Below are 13,313 nucleotides of genomic sequence, written 5' to 3' on the forward strand. Positions count from 1 at the left end.
TTCAGTTTCCGTTGATAAACATATGTTTTAAATTTTCAGAGTGTGAAATAGAAAACAATGAAATTACAAAAAAATTTCTTTGAAAATAACGATGCAAGATTAATAGCTTCCTATTTAATAAAACCGCGTTATGGCTCAGTTAAGTTTTTGTTTAGGCTTTCCTAGGAGTAAAAATCCCTCTTATCTTTTTGACCCCTCATCCCACCCTCTTTGACAACACCATCCCCCATCAATTCATACCCCTTACTCCCCAATTCTGCGCAGTTTAAGTACGGGATGAAGCGCCCCCTAACGGTAGTATCACAACGTCCGGTGTGAGCTCTTTCCCCTACATATCTCAGTATAGGGAGTTGACGTCCTAAACTTCAGCCTGTGCTTCCTAAACTTCGCAGCTAGAATTGCTTGTTTAAGCGAGAGTTTGTTCAGAATGACGTAGTACAATCGCATCTTTTTTCGCGCCAACTATACTCTTCCTTTAAGTTTGGCTTTGCCGCGTCATTTTTTCGACAACTTTGCGTCGTGTTGGGGTTGAAAGTGGTTTTGCCAACTTCTCCTCGCACCATCCCAATAAGGAAGTTTTGGGACCTTTTGTGAGCGCCTCTCCATCCCAAAAACTGGATACTAACTCTTGATACGTTTGCGTTTGTTTTATTCTCCCTACAAGGAATGCATTGCTTACAAATAAAAGCAATAAATAGTTAGTGCACTAGATTAACTTTTTTAAACAAAGTAAAGTTGGTGTTTTATTTATAAATTTCGTTACTGTTTCATATTCATGGATAATAAAACTAACGCATATCTTATAGCTCTCTATTTTATTGAGAGCTGGATAGTATTTGATGCTTAATTAGTGCAAAGCCATATATAGTAATAATAATACATATAGCTTGTGTTTATTCGTATTCAAACACAAAGTATTCATTATTGATACAAATAATAACATTTGTTCTATAAAGGCATATTAGAATTTCCTTACAGTTGAATAATAGAAATCATATAATTATTCATACTGGATGATTGTATAAGTGTTTTTGTATATGCTACATTGCTGTAATATTTGGTAAGTATAGATATATATATATATTTATTACATGTCCTAAATTTAGTTTAAATGAAGTACCGTTCTATATTTATGAATTATAGAAATATTTATCATATATATGTTTTTTTTTCATAATATTTAAAAAAAATTTCTTTTAAGATCCTTAAAAAGAAATATATGAATTATATGTAAATAAAAAAATTTAAAGTATAAAAAGTAAAAATATATAAAATTAAAAATATAAAAATGAAAATATGAAAATTTAAAAATAAAAATATAAAAGATTGAAAATATAAAAAATAAAAATATAAAAAATTAAAATTATAAGGTTCCACGAAATATCATAAAACTGAAAAAGTAAGAAACTTAACGACGCACAATGCATAATTTTTTTATGCTACTTAAAAAGATTATTGGTGTTAAAATTTTCCCTGTGTAATTCAAATCAATGTAAGCATAATTTTTTTATAAAGCACGAAAACAAAAAAATAAAATCTAAAATAAAGTAAGTTCATTTAATAACTTTCTATAAGTATGCTACAAAGTAATTTGCGGTGCCAGGTGGCGCTGTGAAAATTTCTGAAGGTTTCGTATCTACTATTATCTGAATTATGGAAGAAATTCTGGACTTTTACTAAATAGTAGTTCTTGATTAGAAAAGTAAAAAAATAATGGTTTTGAATCATGAAATACAATTGTATATGCTTATCATATGACTAATAATTCAAATAGCTTTAAGAAATATTCTTAATATTGATCTTAGTACATATCATTGGTATTTAACAAAAGAAAATGAAATTTTTTACAGGTAAGAATCTCTTAGCTCATTTGTGCCGAGAACCCACAAATAATTAAAAAAAATAGTAGCACATCTATAAGGATTTATTTTGTAAAATCAAGATAGTTCTCTTGTCATGATAAATTATTGTGATAATTATTTATATTTAATTTTATAAAGATGTTTATTGCATGTAGAGCACATTTTGTGAATAGACATTAATAATTTAAAATTTAGTTTAATTCTTATTCAGTGTTAACTTTTTTTGGGTTACTTATATTCACGTGGTTGAAAAGGAAAATACATATACATAAAATTGCAACAATTAAAAAAAACGCTTCAAATATTGTTGTTTCTTAAGTAGAGTTAAAGGCAAATTTAAAGTAGTATAAATTTTTGAAAAAGTTTAAAAATTAAAACAATCAGAATCTTTCATCAATAGCTTACGTTTCAGCTACTACATATTTAATATTTTTAATAGTGAACAATCTACAAATAAGTTTTTTTAAAATTCTTCTACACTGCCAAATAATCTAAAAATTTGTCTAAAATATATAATGAATGCACTATGTTTGCATTTAAATAAAAGCATATTTTATTAGATGGTAGAAAAGTATCGAATATTTTCATGAATCAAGTATTTTAAATTCGGAGATTAACAGAGATAGGGATATTAAAATGCATAAAAAAAAGAACTTTTGTTCTGACAAACAGAGCCATTCTTGTTTGATAATTAAACACTGTACTAATCGAAATAATATACAAATATTATAATTAGTGGAAAAGTAAAAAAAAAAAAAATCTGTGATTTTGTCTATTTATTTTTGTTGTGATTCAAAACACTTTAAAATTAAATAACAAAATCACTCTGTTCCTGTAAAACAAATAGATAATTTAATTTTCTAATAAATTGCAAAAATGTATCTGAATTAAATAAGTGGTTCAATATAAAACAATATGGAATTTGCTTGAATAAATATAAGCTTTAAAATCCTATTTTGTTATATTATTTCCCTTTTTAGGGGTTGGGTGATCTATTTTAGAACGCAATCTGGAGAGTTCTCTAACTTTGAGCCAATTTTTTACTTTAATACAAAGTAACATTGGAAACTCATAAATAAATCTGTATTCTTCAAATATTATTTCCTCAGAAATATGATTTTTTTTATACCGAAATATGATATTTTTTATACCGAAATAAAGATATCAAAAATTGGTATTCTGCCTAAAATTTAAGGTCCAAAAAACATATTTACTGAAGATCATGTATTAAGTAAAAAATATTAAAAATAGAAAAGCTTTTTATATTTATGATCCACCTAGAATTATTATTTTTACCACCAATTTCGAAAAGAAACACTTTAAGAATGTTTTTCACTCAGAATAAAGAAATGCTTTTAAAAACTATAACTAACTGCACTTTTTAATTTCATTTTAAACGAAAATGAATAGCATTTACCAACTCCGAATACTGTGACTTATTTTCTTTTCACGTTCTATTATTACTGGAATGGATTACATAAGTTAATTTTTTTATTAAAAGCAAGCTGTACTGCTAATCCGTATACTAGATAAATATTTAGGAAAAAAAAAACAAATAGTAAGTATTTCCTTTTTTAAGTGTTGAAATTTTTATAACTTAACTCATGATTCTAAATTCAAATACGTGTAAGTATTTTAGGTTTATTTAAAACTTCCATGAGTTTTTTTTCTTTTTTTTAAATCAAAATGTTTTGAATTTAACACCTTTAAATTTCCTTTTATTTAATATTGACCAATCGTATTAATTCATTTATATACTTAATTGAGTGTTGTTTACGGCAGGATTTCAAACAAATTTAACAGAAAAGTATCTTACATTAAATCATACCCTCCAATTACCATGAAATTTCCGTAGTTTTAGACAATAATTTTTATAGTGTTCTAAAATTTCAATAAATTAAGATTAATTTAAATTTAGTCACCTTTGCACAAATGTAACTGAAATTGATATATTAAAGACATGATCTAGAAATGAACATAACGGAAAGTACATACCACTTAGTAACATACCACTGATAAATATTCTTCACTCAAAACTCTTATTTTGAAGCACACTCGGATGTCAGATTTTAATTTTAAACTGGTAGGTTCATATATGTTGACTTTTTTTTAATGTACGAGGTATTTTTCAGTTTAGTTCAGTTCACTTTAGTTATAAGTTGCTTTACTTTTAATTTAGGGTTGAAAATCATATATCAATATTATTTTGTCTATTTCGAGTTACTTTTTAAGTTATAAAATATCTAAAACAACAATCATTACCTTAATTTCGAAACTAAGTACAACACATCTTATAAACGAAAAATATCGTTGGTTGTAAAAGACTACTTTTATTTAAGAATCTTTTCTCTTAGTTCAGAAACTACATTATTTACGTTTTAACAGGCAGAAACTCAAAGATAAAATTTAAAACTTATAATATAAATTCGATATTTATGAGTAATAAATTTCAGTTTATTATTTTATTTTATTATTTTTATAAACATTTGGTCATCTTCATTGTTTTTCATTATTTTGTGAGTTTAATTTTAGTCATTTTAGTTTTAAGTTGTACCTTTCAGTTTAGGTTCGGACGACATAGATCAATTAAATTTTGCAAGTTTCAAGTTAATTTTTAAGTTAAAAGTTATCAAAAGCAACGATTGTTATCTTCCATTCGTCGCCAAGTTCAATGCATACCCGCAAACAAACGAAGAAGACTGTAAAAGTCTGTTTTTTCTTAAAAGTCTTTTTCTTTTTAATCGGGAACTACAAAATTTGCGTTTTGAAAAGAAAAGCATCAAAGATAAAATTTAAAATTTGGAATAAAAATTTCGATGTATTACTTCTTTTACTATTTTTAAAAATAAGCACTATCAAATCCCATTTCCCTGACTTGCCAGTCCTGGATGAGAAGAAGCAAAAGATATTTGACATATAAAACCTAAGATTGCAAATAGAAACTAGAACAAAAACCCCTCAGCTGACCCCATTTTACCCTAATTAGCCCCTCTCAGCCACTGTGATCTTTCTTCTTTTTTTTTCTCGGCTACTGTGGTTTTTCTAGTTTTGCTTTTCCCCTTTATTTTTCCATCTTCCGTTGGCAACTCATTCACTTCTGGCAAGTCTTGAAATTGGGCACTAAATTTTGAGCGCTTGAAAAATTTCAACTTTTTTTCCAATTAATTTATTTTGGAAGCGAATGAAGTTTTCAATCAAATAATATCTAACTGCTTAAGTTTATTGGGATTATTTATTTTATTTTATTTTTCTGTATTTCTAACATTTTATATTTAAGTTTTATTAAGAAAATGAATTTATCATGAAATTTCTCATTTAAATTATTATTGGGTTTATTATTTTATTCTGTTGTATTTAAATTATCTCTGAAAACTTCATTTTCAGGTATTGAGTAATAGCACTACTATTTAAAACACATTTTGCGGGAAGTTTTTTTCATGGATTACAAATTAATTTCCAACTATAGTTGTTCAGAATATTAAAATAATTGTATATTTTCCATAATAATATTAAAATATTGCAATGTGGTGCACATTATCATACTGTAAGATTTTAGGAAGGTAACGATGTAGTAAACAAATTAACAAAAGTAAAATCCATACATGTGAGAGACAGTGCGAAACACCTACACTTTATCAAAATATATCTTTGCAAACATAACAGACATTCTTATTACTTTACGTTAGATAATAATACAGTGATAAAGACTTATATTAATCGGATTTATTGCTTTTATATTGTATTTTAACACTCATTTAAAAATATGAGCTACTAAATAAAATAGATAGCATCCTGTTATTTTTATTTATATGAGGTTAGAGTCTTATGAATTATTTATTTCATAAGCTTTACAAATGCATAGATAAAATAAATAAATATAACGAAAATAATTCATTCTATTACAATAAACAATTTGTCCCATTACAACTTAAAAATATTTTCACTATTAATGCATAATTTATGATTATGGCTAAAACATTTTTATCTTTTTGAGATTCTAAATTCAATATAGTTAAACAATTGATAATAACTATATTACAATGCAATAAAATTGAATTAAAACTTTTTTCCCTTGATACAAAGAAACATCATTAGCGACAAATTTGTATCAGCTTACATAATGTGCTTATAATTTTACCAAAGCATAGTTAATATTTTATTGTGTTTCCAAATGCATTGATTTCTCCGATTAATAATGTTTCATAATCTACGATAACTTCAAAAATATAGTTTTGGAAACAAGTAAAAATCATAGAGATATAATGAACTGAATTTATACTTTATTAAAGTTTAAAGGATTACAAAAGCTGAATAAAATATTACTTTTGGAGTCTGTCAGGAGTTCCGGAGGAACTTCAGTGAAAGATACATTTATGCTTTTACTGTCGAGGGAAAAACTTTTGGCAGGAAAATGATGTTTTTATTATCGAGAAAATCAATAAGATTTCAAACCTAAAATGTCTTCCAAATACATTAAACTTGTTATTTCTGTAGAGCTCAGTTGATATTTTTCTTTTGCATTGACATTTTCTTGAAAACACTTTCCTTAAGATTTATTTTTGCTCTTTTTTAGGCCTTTTAAGTCATATTAGATAGAGAATTTATGTAAAATAAAATTTAAAGGCACTCAGTAATTTATTCAGAATGAATTCCTCTGTTAACAGAATATTTTATTAAAATAACTTAAATGTTATATACATCAGTGTTTTCTTTTTATAAATTTTCTCAAATCTCTATTTAAATATTATATACGTTCTTAAAAATTCAAATGAGACTTTTATTGTTTTTTTTCTTTCTATTTTTTGAAATATAGTTTTAACACAATTACAAATATAGAATAAAGTTTATAAATATTAAAATTTTGAAGAGTTTAAAGAGCAAAGTTTAAGCAAATGATTTTACGCAGTCAAAGTAATATATATATATATATATATATATATATATATATATATATATATATATATATATATATATATATATATATATATATATATATATATATATATATATATATATATATATATATATATATATATATATATATATATATATATATATATATATATATATATATATATATATATATATATATATATATATATATATATATATATATATATATATATATATATATATATATATATATATATATATATATATATATATACATATATATATATATATATATATATATATATACATATATATATATATATATATATATATATATATATATATATATATATATATATATATATACATATATATATATATATAGATAGATATATATATATATATATATATATATATATATATATATATATATATATATATATATATATATATATATATATATATATATATATATACATACATGAAATTTACTACTTGTACATACTTTTATTTCAAATATAAAAGTTCGTGTTTTCTCGTGTTTTATACTTGGAAAGTGGAGTTAAAATTATTTTTTATTTCTTTTATTTTTTTTATATTAATTTTATTTGTTTTTTCCTTCCTTTTTCCAATTTTTTTCCTTATGATTTAAAAAGCATCTTAAAATTTACAGATTATCTTAGGAACTACTTTTTAATTTATAAAGTCGTTTTTGCTTCAATATTTCTCGAAATATATGCATTTAATCATATCCAAAACACAAAGAAATATTTTTTCAAGCTTTGACTCCTCATCGGAAGGCATAAACATATTATGGGGGAAAATGTACGTGGCTTTTAAAAAATAAATCGGAAAAAAATTAAGTTAAAAAATTTAGTCTTTTAAAAATATATTTTCAAACTTTTCATTTGTACACACCTTAGTTCTTTAAAAAAAATTAAAAACTACGGAATGTTAACACGATTTTTTTAACAAATGTTTTGGGAGATTTTACTTGACAAAGGAGTAGAGACGCAACTTAAATTATCAGGAATCTTTCAAAAATGGGGTCTATTCTAACCATGCAAATTTTGCATCAACTAAAATGAGAGAGCGAAGCTATAAGCTTCTTTCCTCTTTAACTTGTATAAACCGTTTTTTCCTCATGTAAATATTGCAGTCCTATATAATGATTTAAAAATGGCTTATATAAAACTAGAACGAATTTATTCACCTTTTTCACATTTTGGTTGATCTGAATTTTGCGCGGGTAAAAATGACACCATTTCTTAAGCTTTCAGCTTTTTAAAGCTTTAAGCACGATCTTTCAAGTTGGGCCAACAGTTTTGCAATGTAAACTATTCCAAAACATTTGCTGCTAAAAGAAAGATTTTTTACGCGGAGTAAATATGGAATTGTTGCCATTATGTTGTCCAATTCCTGAATACTGATGATGGCTCAAGAGCATTCACCTCCCAATGAGGTGCCCCGGGTTCGAATCCTAGCTATGACTGATTGATGCGATTCCCTAAAAAAATACTCAATAACATCAGCGCTGACAAAAAAATATCTGCAATTGTAGATGGATCATGTGTTAGAGTCCGCTTGCTATCAGGCTGACAGCAATAGGTTTTCTTGGTTGTCCTCTCTATGTAACTCAAATGAGGGTTAGTTTATTCAAAAAGTTTTCAATGAATGCAAATTTCTCCCAATATTTGATCCAGGAGTTCAATTGTATTCAGCATTTGGCTACGGAGTTTGACATTGGTAATCTTAAACTCAAAATTCTGTCGGTTGTTCAACTACGATTATAAAATAAAATTCCTGAATATTACGGTAGAATACATTTTCATTAAGTAATTTCAGTAATTTAAGTATTTTAGTTCACTGATATTAAAATATGAGAAGTGAGTTATTTTAAATTTTAACATTATTCTTATTACATGCGATGCTTGGTATATTTTATCATATTATAACTCTCTTTTAGCAGTACGTTATCTTAAAAATTTGCCAATTATCAAATGACATTTTAAAAAAATATGAATTGTATTATTTAAATAGTAATATTAAATGAAGATGGGGCTAAAAATATTTAAAAAAGTAAAAATATTTATTTAACGCAATTTAACTCGTAAAAAACTGTACAGTTATTTTATAAGTTAAATTGTGTAAAATAATTATTTTCTATATAAATATCTAACAAAATGAATAAAATAATGAATGCTAGGTAATATTTTTAATGTTTAGTTTGCAAGTATTGTAATAGCCAATAAACAGAATAATAGAATAATATTTTAAATAAATAAGTTTTATATCATGTTTAAGGCAACACCAGACGTCAATACTAACAAAAATTTATTATATTGCAGAAATTGTCTTTGAGGCGCACTATATTTATTATAGATTTAACATACGAAACAAAAAGTACAATAAAAATCAAGGCAATACTATTATACTAGTATTTATTAACTATTTAAATGGTTTAATCTCAAAACAATGAGATATTTTCAAACATGAACATTTTAAACGATTTAAATCATTTTTTTCAGTTTTGTTAACAAAATGTTTCTTTCGCTACAAAGATGATATTCGTGCTTTATGAAAAATTCTGTACTCTTATATTTAATTTGACTGTATCTGTCATATATGTATATATTTCATTTATTATACATTGTTTCCTTTGCAGAGAAAAAAAATTATAAATTCAGTTACAAAATAAATTTATACTACATATATTTGTTTGAAATTTTTGTGCAAGTTAATTAGAAAAAAAAAACTTTTTTTTCTACTTCAAAATGCAACTTAAACTTTTTACCATTGTTCATTATCATTCAAATAATTCGATAAAAAATTATTGCAGCCTGTATTTGTTGCTTTGCAGAAACTATTTGTCGTAAAATTGTTTATTTACTCGTAAAATTAGCTTATTCTGTGGTAGTGATATTTCCGTAAAAAAAATAAACCTTAATTTGGTTAATAAAACCAAAACATACGATATTTGCGCTATTCATTCGGTAAATTTTTATTTTAGGAGGTATCGGTATACCATAAATACCGGTTTTCAAAATTATAGTTCTGATAACAACATATTTAGCAAAAAATTATAACTGAAAAGTAATTTAAACTAAATAAATAGTTTTTATGCCATGCTGTAAGATATGATACCGTTACCAAATTTTGCTTAATTGACCAAATTTTATCACATAATTTAAACTTAAATTTATAGTTAATTCAAATAACTTCGGTAAAAATTGTCAAGCTATTTTGTGTTCCCATATAGCCAGAAACATGGTAAATTTTACCGTATTCTTGAAGTTTTGTTCTTTACTCTTTTCTCAGTGAAAAATCATTAAAGTTACTTATGAAAACACTTGTGTCTGTACCTGCTTTTCAAGATGAGAGGCTATATATATATTTGTGCATATTAGTCAAATCATATTTGCTTGACTAATGTTTGAATTTACATTTTTTGTTAAAATTATAAATTTTAAGTTTGAAATTATTTTCATATTCAATACTTGGAAAGGTCTTAATCTACCTCGATTCTTAAATTAATTATAGTGATCTTATAAGAGCTCCAATTGGAATGAAATTTATTCTAATGATCACAAGTAAAAAACAAGAATCATAGAAGTGCAGTTTTTTATTTTTTTATATTTTTTATTATTTATTTATTTTTGAAGCAACCTACCAGCCTCTCTTTCGTTAAACTAATGTAAAATATTTTTTAGTCCTACTTGCCCTTAAATTAAAGAAAAGTGTCTTCTTGACCTTTCTTCCCGTAAATTAAAAGAAAAAATTTACTTGCCTTAAAAATAAAATGAAAAGAAATTTGCCCTTATATTAAAGAAATTTTTTTTTCTTCCTGAAATTAAAGAAAAAGAGTTATAGCCCTTAACTTCGCTTTGTTTAGACCCATATTTTTTCAAAAGTTTTGCGTCAGAAATAATAAAATTAAATTTATTTTAATGGATTTGCAGTAAATTTTACATAAAATTTTGAAGCTTTACTAAAATTTTAATAGTAGGGCAGATAATTTATTTACTGTAATAATTTTAATGAACTGTTGGATTATTTCTATTTATCCAATCTAAGAAATTAATTTTTAATTTATTATTATATTTTTTAAAATTTTTTTTCCTAAGTATGATTTATCTGAAAAAGGATGAAATTCGATATATTTTTAATTCAAGCATAAGCGATAATTTCGGTATTAATCAGTAGTATGCAAATCTTTTGATAATAACCTATATAATTGCAAATATTAACAATTCTGGTAGTAAACACCAAAATACTTTACCATGTAATTTTAAATACTTTTTTACTTTTAAGGTACTTCAACCATTCATTTGTGATCTTTCCAGAATTTGAATGATTTATCGCAGAATTTGAATGGTTTATCATGGTTATTCTGATTTTGCAATTTATAGTTCATATTAGCTCAAATTTGATAAAAAATACAAAATGAAAAGTAAATTTAACTACATATTGATTTTTATTTCATGATTTAAGGTAAAATGATTAAAGTGCCAAATTTTGCCGCATTTAACGGATTTTATTACATATTATAAAACAGTATTTCTTTTATCAATTTTACCAAAATAATTACCAAAGCACTTCTGTGAAATTAACAAGAGCCAGGAGCACGGTTAATTTTACCATGCTTTGGTAGTTTTGACCATACATTTTTTTTCAGTGAAATATTGGCCACATTTCCTACATCAAAATAAAATTATTTTAACGGAATAAACAATAAATTTTAATAAACTTTTGTGTCATTTTCAATAAACATCAATAATCTTGCATGTAAATTAAGTTTATATCATTTTAATGGAAGAACTGTAAATGTTTACATACATTTTATTAAACTGTTCCAAGTATTTCCTATCAAAATAGTAATTAGTTTATTTTCCTTGTATTTTTTTCATTAGGTTATGCTTTGCTTTATTTAAATAAAATAACATCAAATAAATGTGTATCCAGGCACAAACTGACAGTTGCGTGAACTCGAATAATAAATAAATATCACATAACGTACAAAAAGTAATAGGGGAATAAATAACCTTCTCAAATAAAGGTTTCCGTGACCTAGAATAAACGTAATAAGTCACTTGAAAGTATATCTTTATTCCGTTTCGATTTGATAAACGCTGGATGTTATTAACGATAAAACGTATCCAGTTTCAAACAATTCTGATAATTTTGAATGTTCGCTAAAATGATCAGTTATTTCTTCGGGAAAACTAATCGAGCTTCAAAATTTCCAAGAAGAGTAAAGCCATAAATATTGAAATCGGAGTGATCAGTTAGTCGGAAAAGTAATTTTTAAACGACAATGCTCCCCACCCAAAGCAGTAATCGAAGTGATCATCCTTTATCGAACGTATATCTTTCTTCATTTTCTTATTATCGTAAAATGCGAGCGTAAAGCGAATAATCTTCGCAAAATGTATAAAAGCATCGCCTTAAGGTTTCATTTATGTTGTCTCAACAATTGAGGAACTTGAAACACTAAGTTATAAAATGAAAGATATTTAGAAATTTATGAAAAGAATATCTCATAAAGAAAGGGGGAAACTGGAAATGTTAAATGTTTAACTTCATTTCATTGTTCAGTCTTTAAACGTCCATTGGGATACTTCATCAAATTACTTTTCGAGTTAAAGATCAAACTGAATTAATTTATTTTTGTTCTGAGATTTGGCTGTCATTTTATAAATGTGTCAAACAGTTTATAAAAATGCTTAGAAAAACTGCTGAAAATAATTAAGGAAAAATACTTACGTTATCCGTAATTTGGTTTGAAACAAGTAATTATGCCGCTTATCAAATTTAAGCGTTTTTGTTAAATTTTAAGTTTAACTCAAATTAACTATTTCACATAACATGATTATGCAACTTTTATTGCAATGGGATGATATGCATTAATGCCCTATGAGCATAGTGGCTCGGGGAATAGAGCTCGCTTTCCAATAAGGCAAACTGGGTTCGAATTTTAGCGTGATTGGTCGATACAATTTCCACACCCTGCTCGCACCGACCGCATTGCTAAAGTCTTCATTGCTGCATATCTTCAGTGGTAAATGGATCAAGGGCCAGAGTCCCCTTGTAGTCAGTGGTCCCGTGAGAGGTTTTCGTATTTTTCATCTCTATGTAACGCGAATGCTGGTTAGTTCTACTAAAAAAGCAAATTTCTCTCAAAACATCCCACGAAAGCAAATTTCTCTCAATACATGATCCAAGAGATCCCTTGTCTTCTTGATATGGATCAAAATTACAAAGCTACAGAGTTGAACATATTTTCAGAGTTGAGCATAATAATCGTGAACCCAAAAAAATTGGGTCAGCTGTTCAAGGACGGTTATAAAATAAAATAATGCTGTATTGATTTGTACTAGAAATATGTGCTATATAGTTTAAGAAAATGTGTACTAGTTATATTTCTTTATTGACTATTAGTTTAATTATTACGATTTTTAAGTGATGAAATAAACAGATTTTTTATTTAGAGCATACATAGTGATTGTAGTGAAAGCTGAATATTGAATGATGATTGCTGTAAGTAACTGCTAAAATCTT

General features: G+C 25.4%; 1 protein-coding gene across 4 annotated transcripts in view; it reads left to right on the top strand.

Moving 5' to 3' along the window:
• The first annotated feature begins 304 nt into the window (after positions 1-304).
• LOC107447483 (uncharacterized) overlaps positions 305-13,313 on the top strand; it is a 500,770-nt gene continuing 487,761 nt past the window's right edge. For 2 of the 4 annotated variants that reach the window (XR_015431014.1, XM_071188145.2), the window contains exon 1: positions 305-1,060. The gene's annotated coding sequence lies outside the window, so the exon portion shown is untranslated. The remainder of the gene's footprint in view (positions 1,061-13,313) is intronic. The other 2 variants (XM_071188146.2, XM_071188147.2) reach the window with 2 other exon arrangements.

Source organism: Parasteatoda tepidariorum, chromosome 12, assembly GCF_982258835.1.
Source record: "Parasteatoda tepidariorum strain Cologne lab strain chromosome 12, Ptep-v5.0, whole genome shotgun sequence".
In the NCBI taxonomy this organism is placed as follows: Eukaryota; Metazoa; Arthropoda; class Arachnida; order Araneae; family Theridiidae; genus Parasteatoda; species Parasteatoda tepidariorum.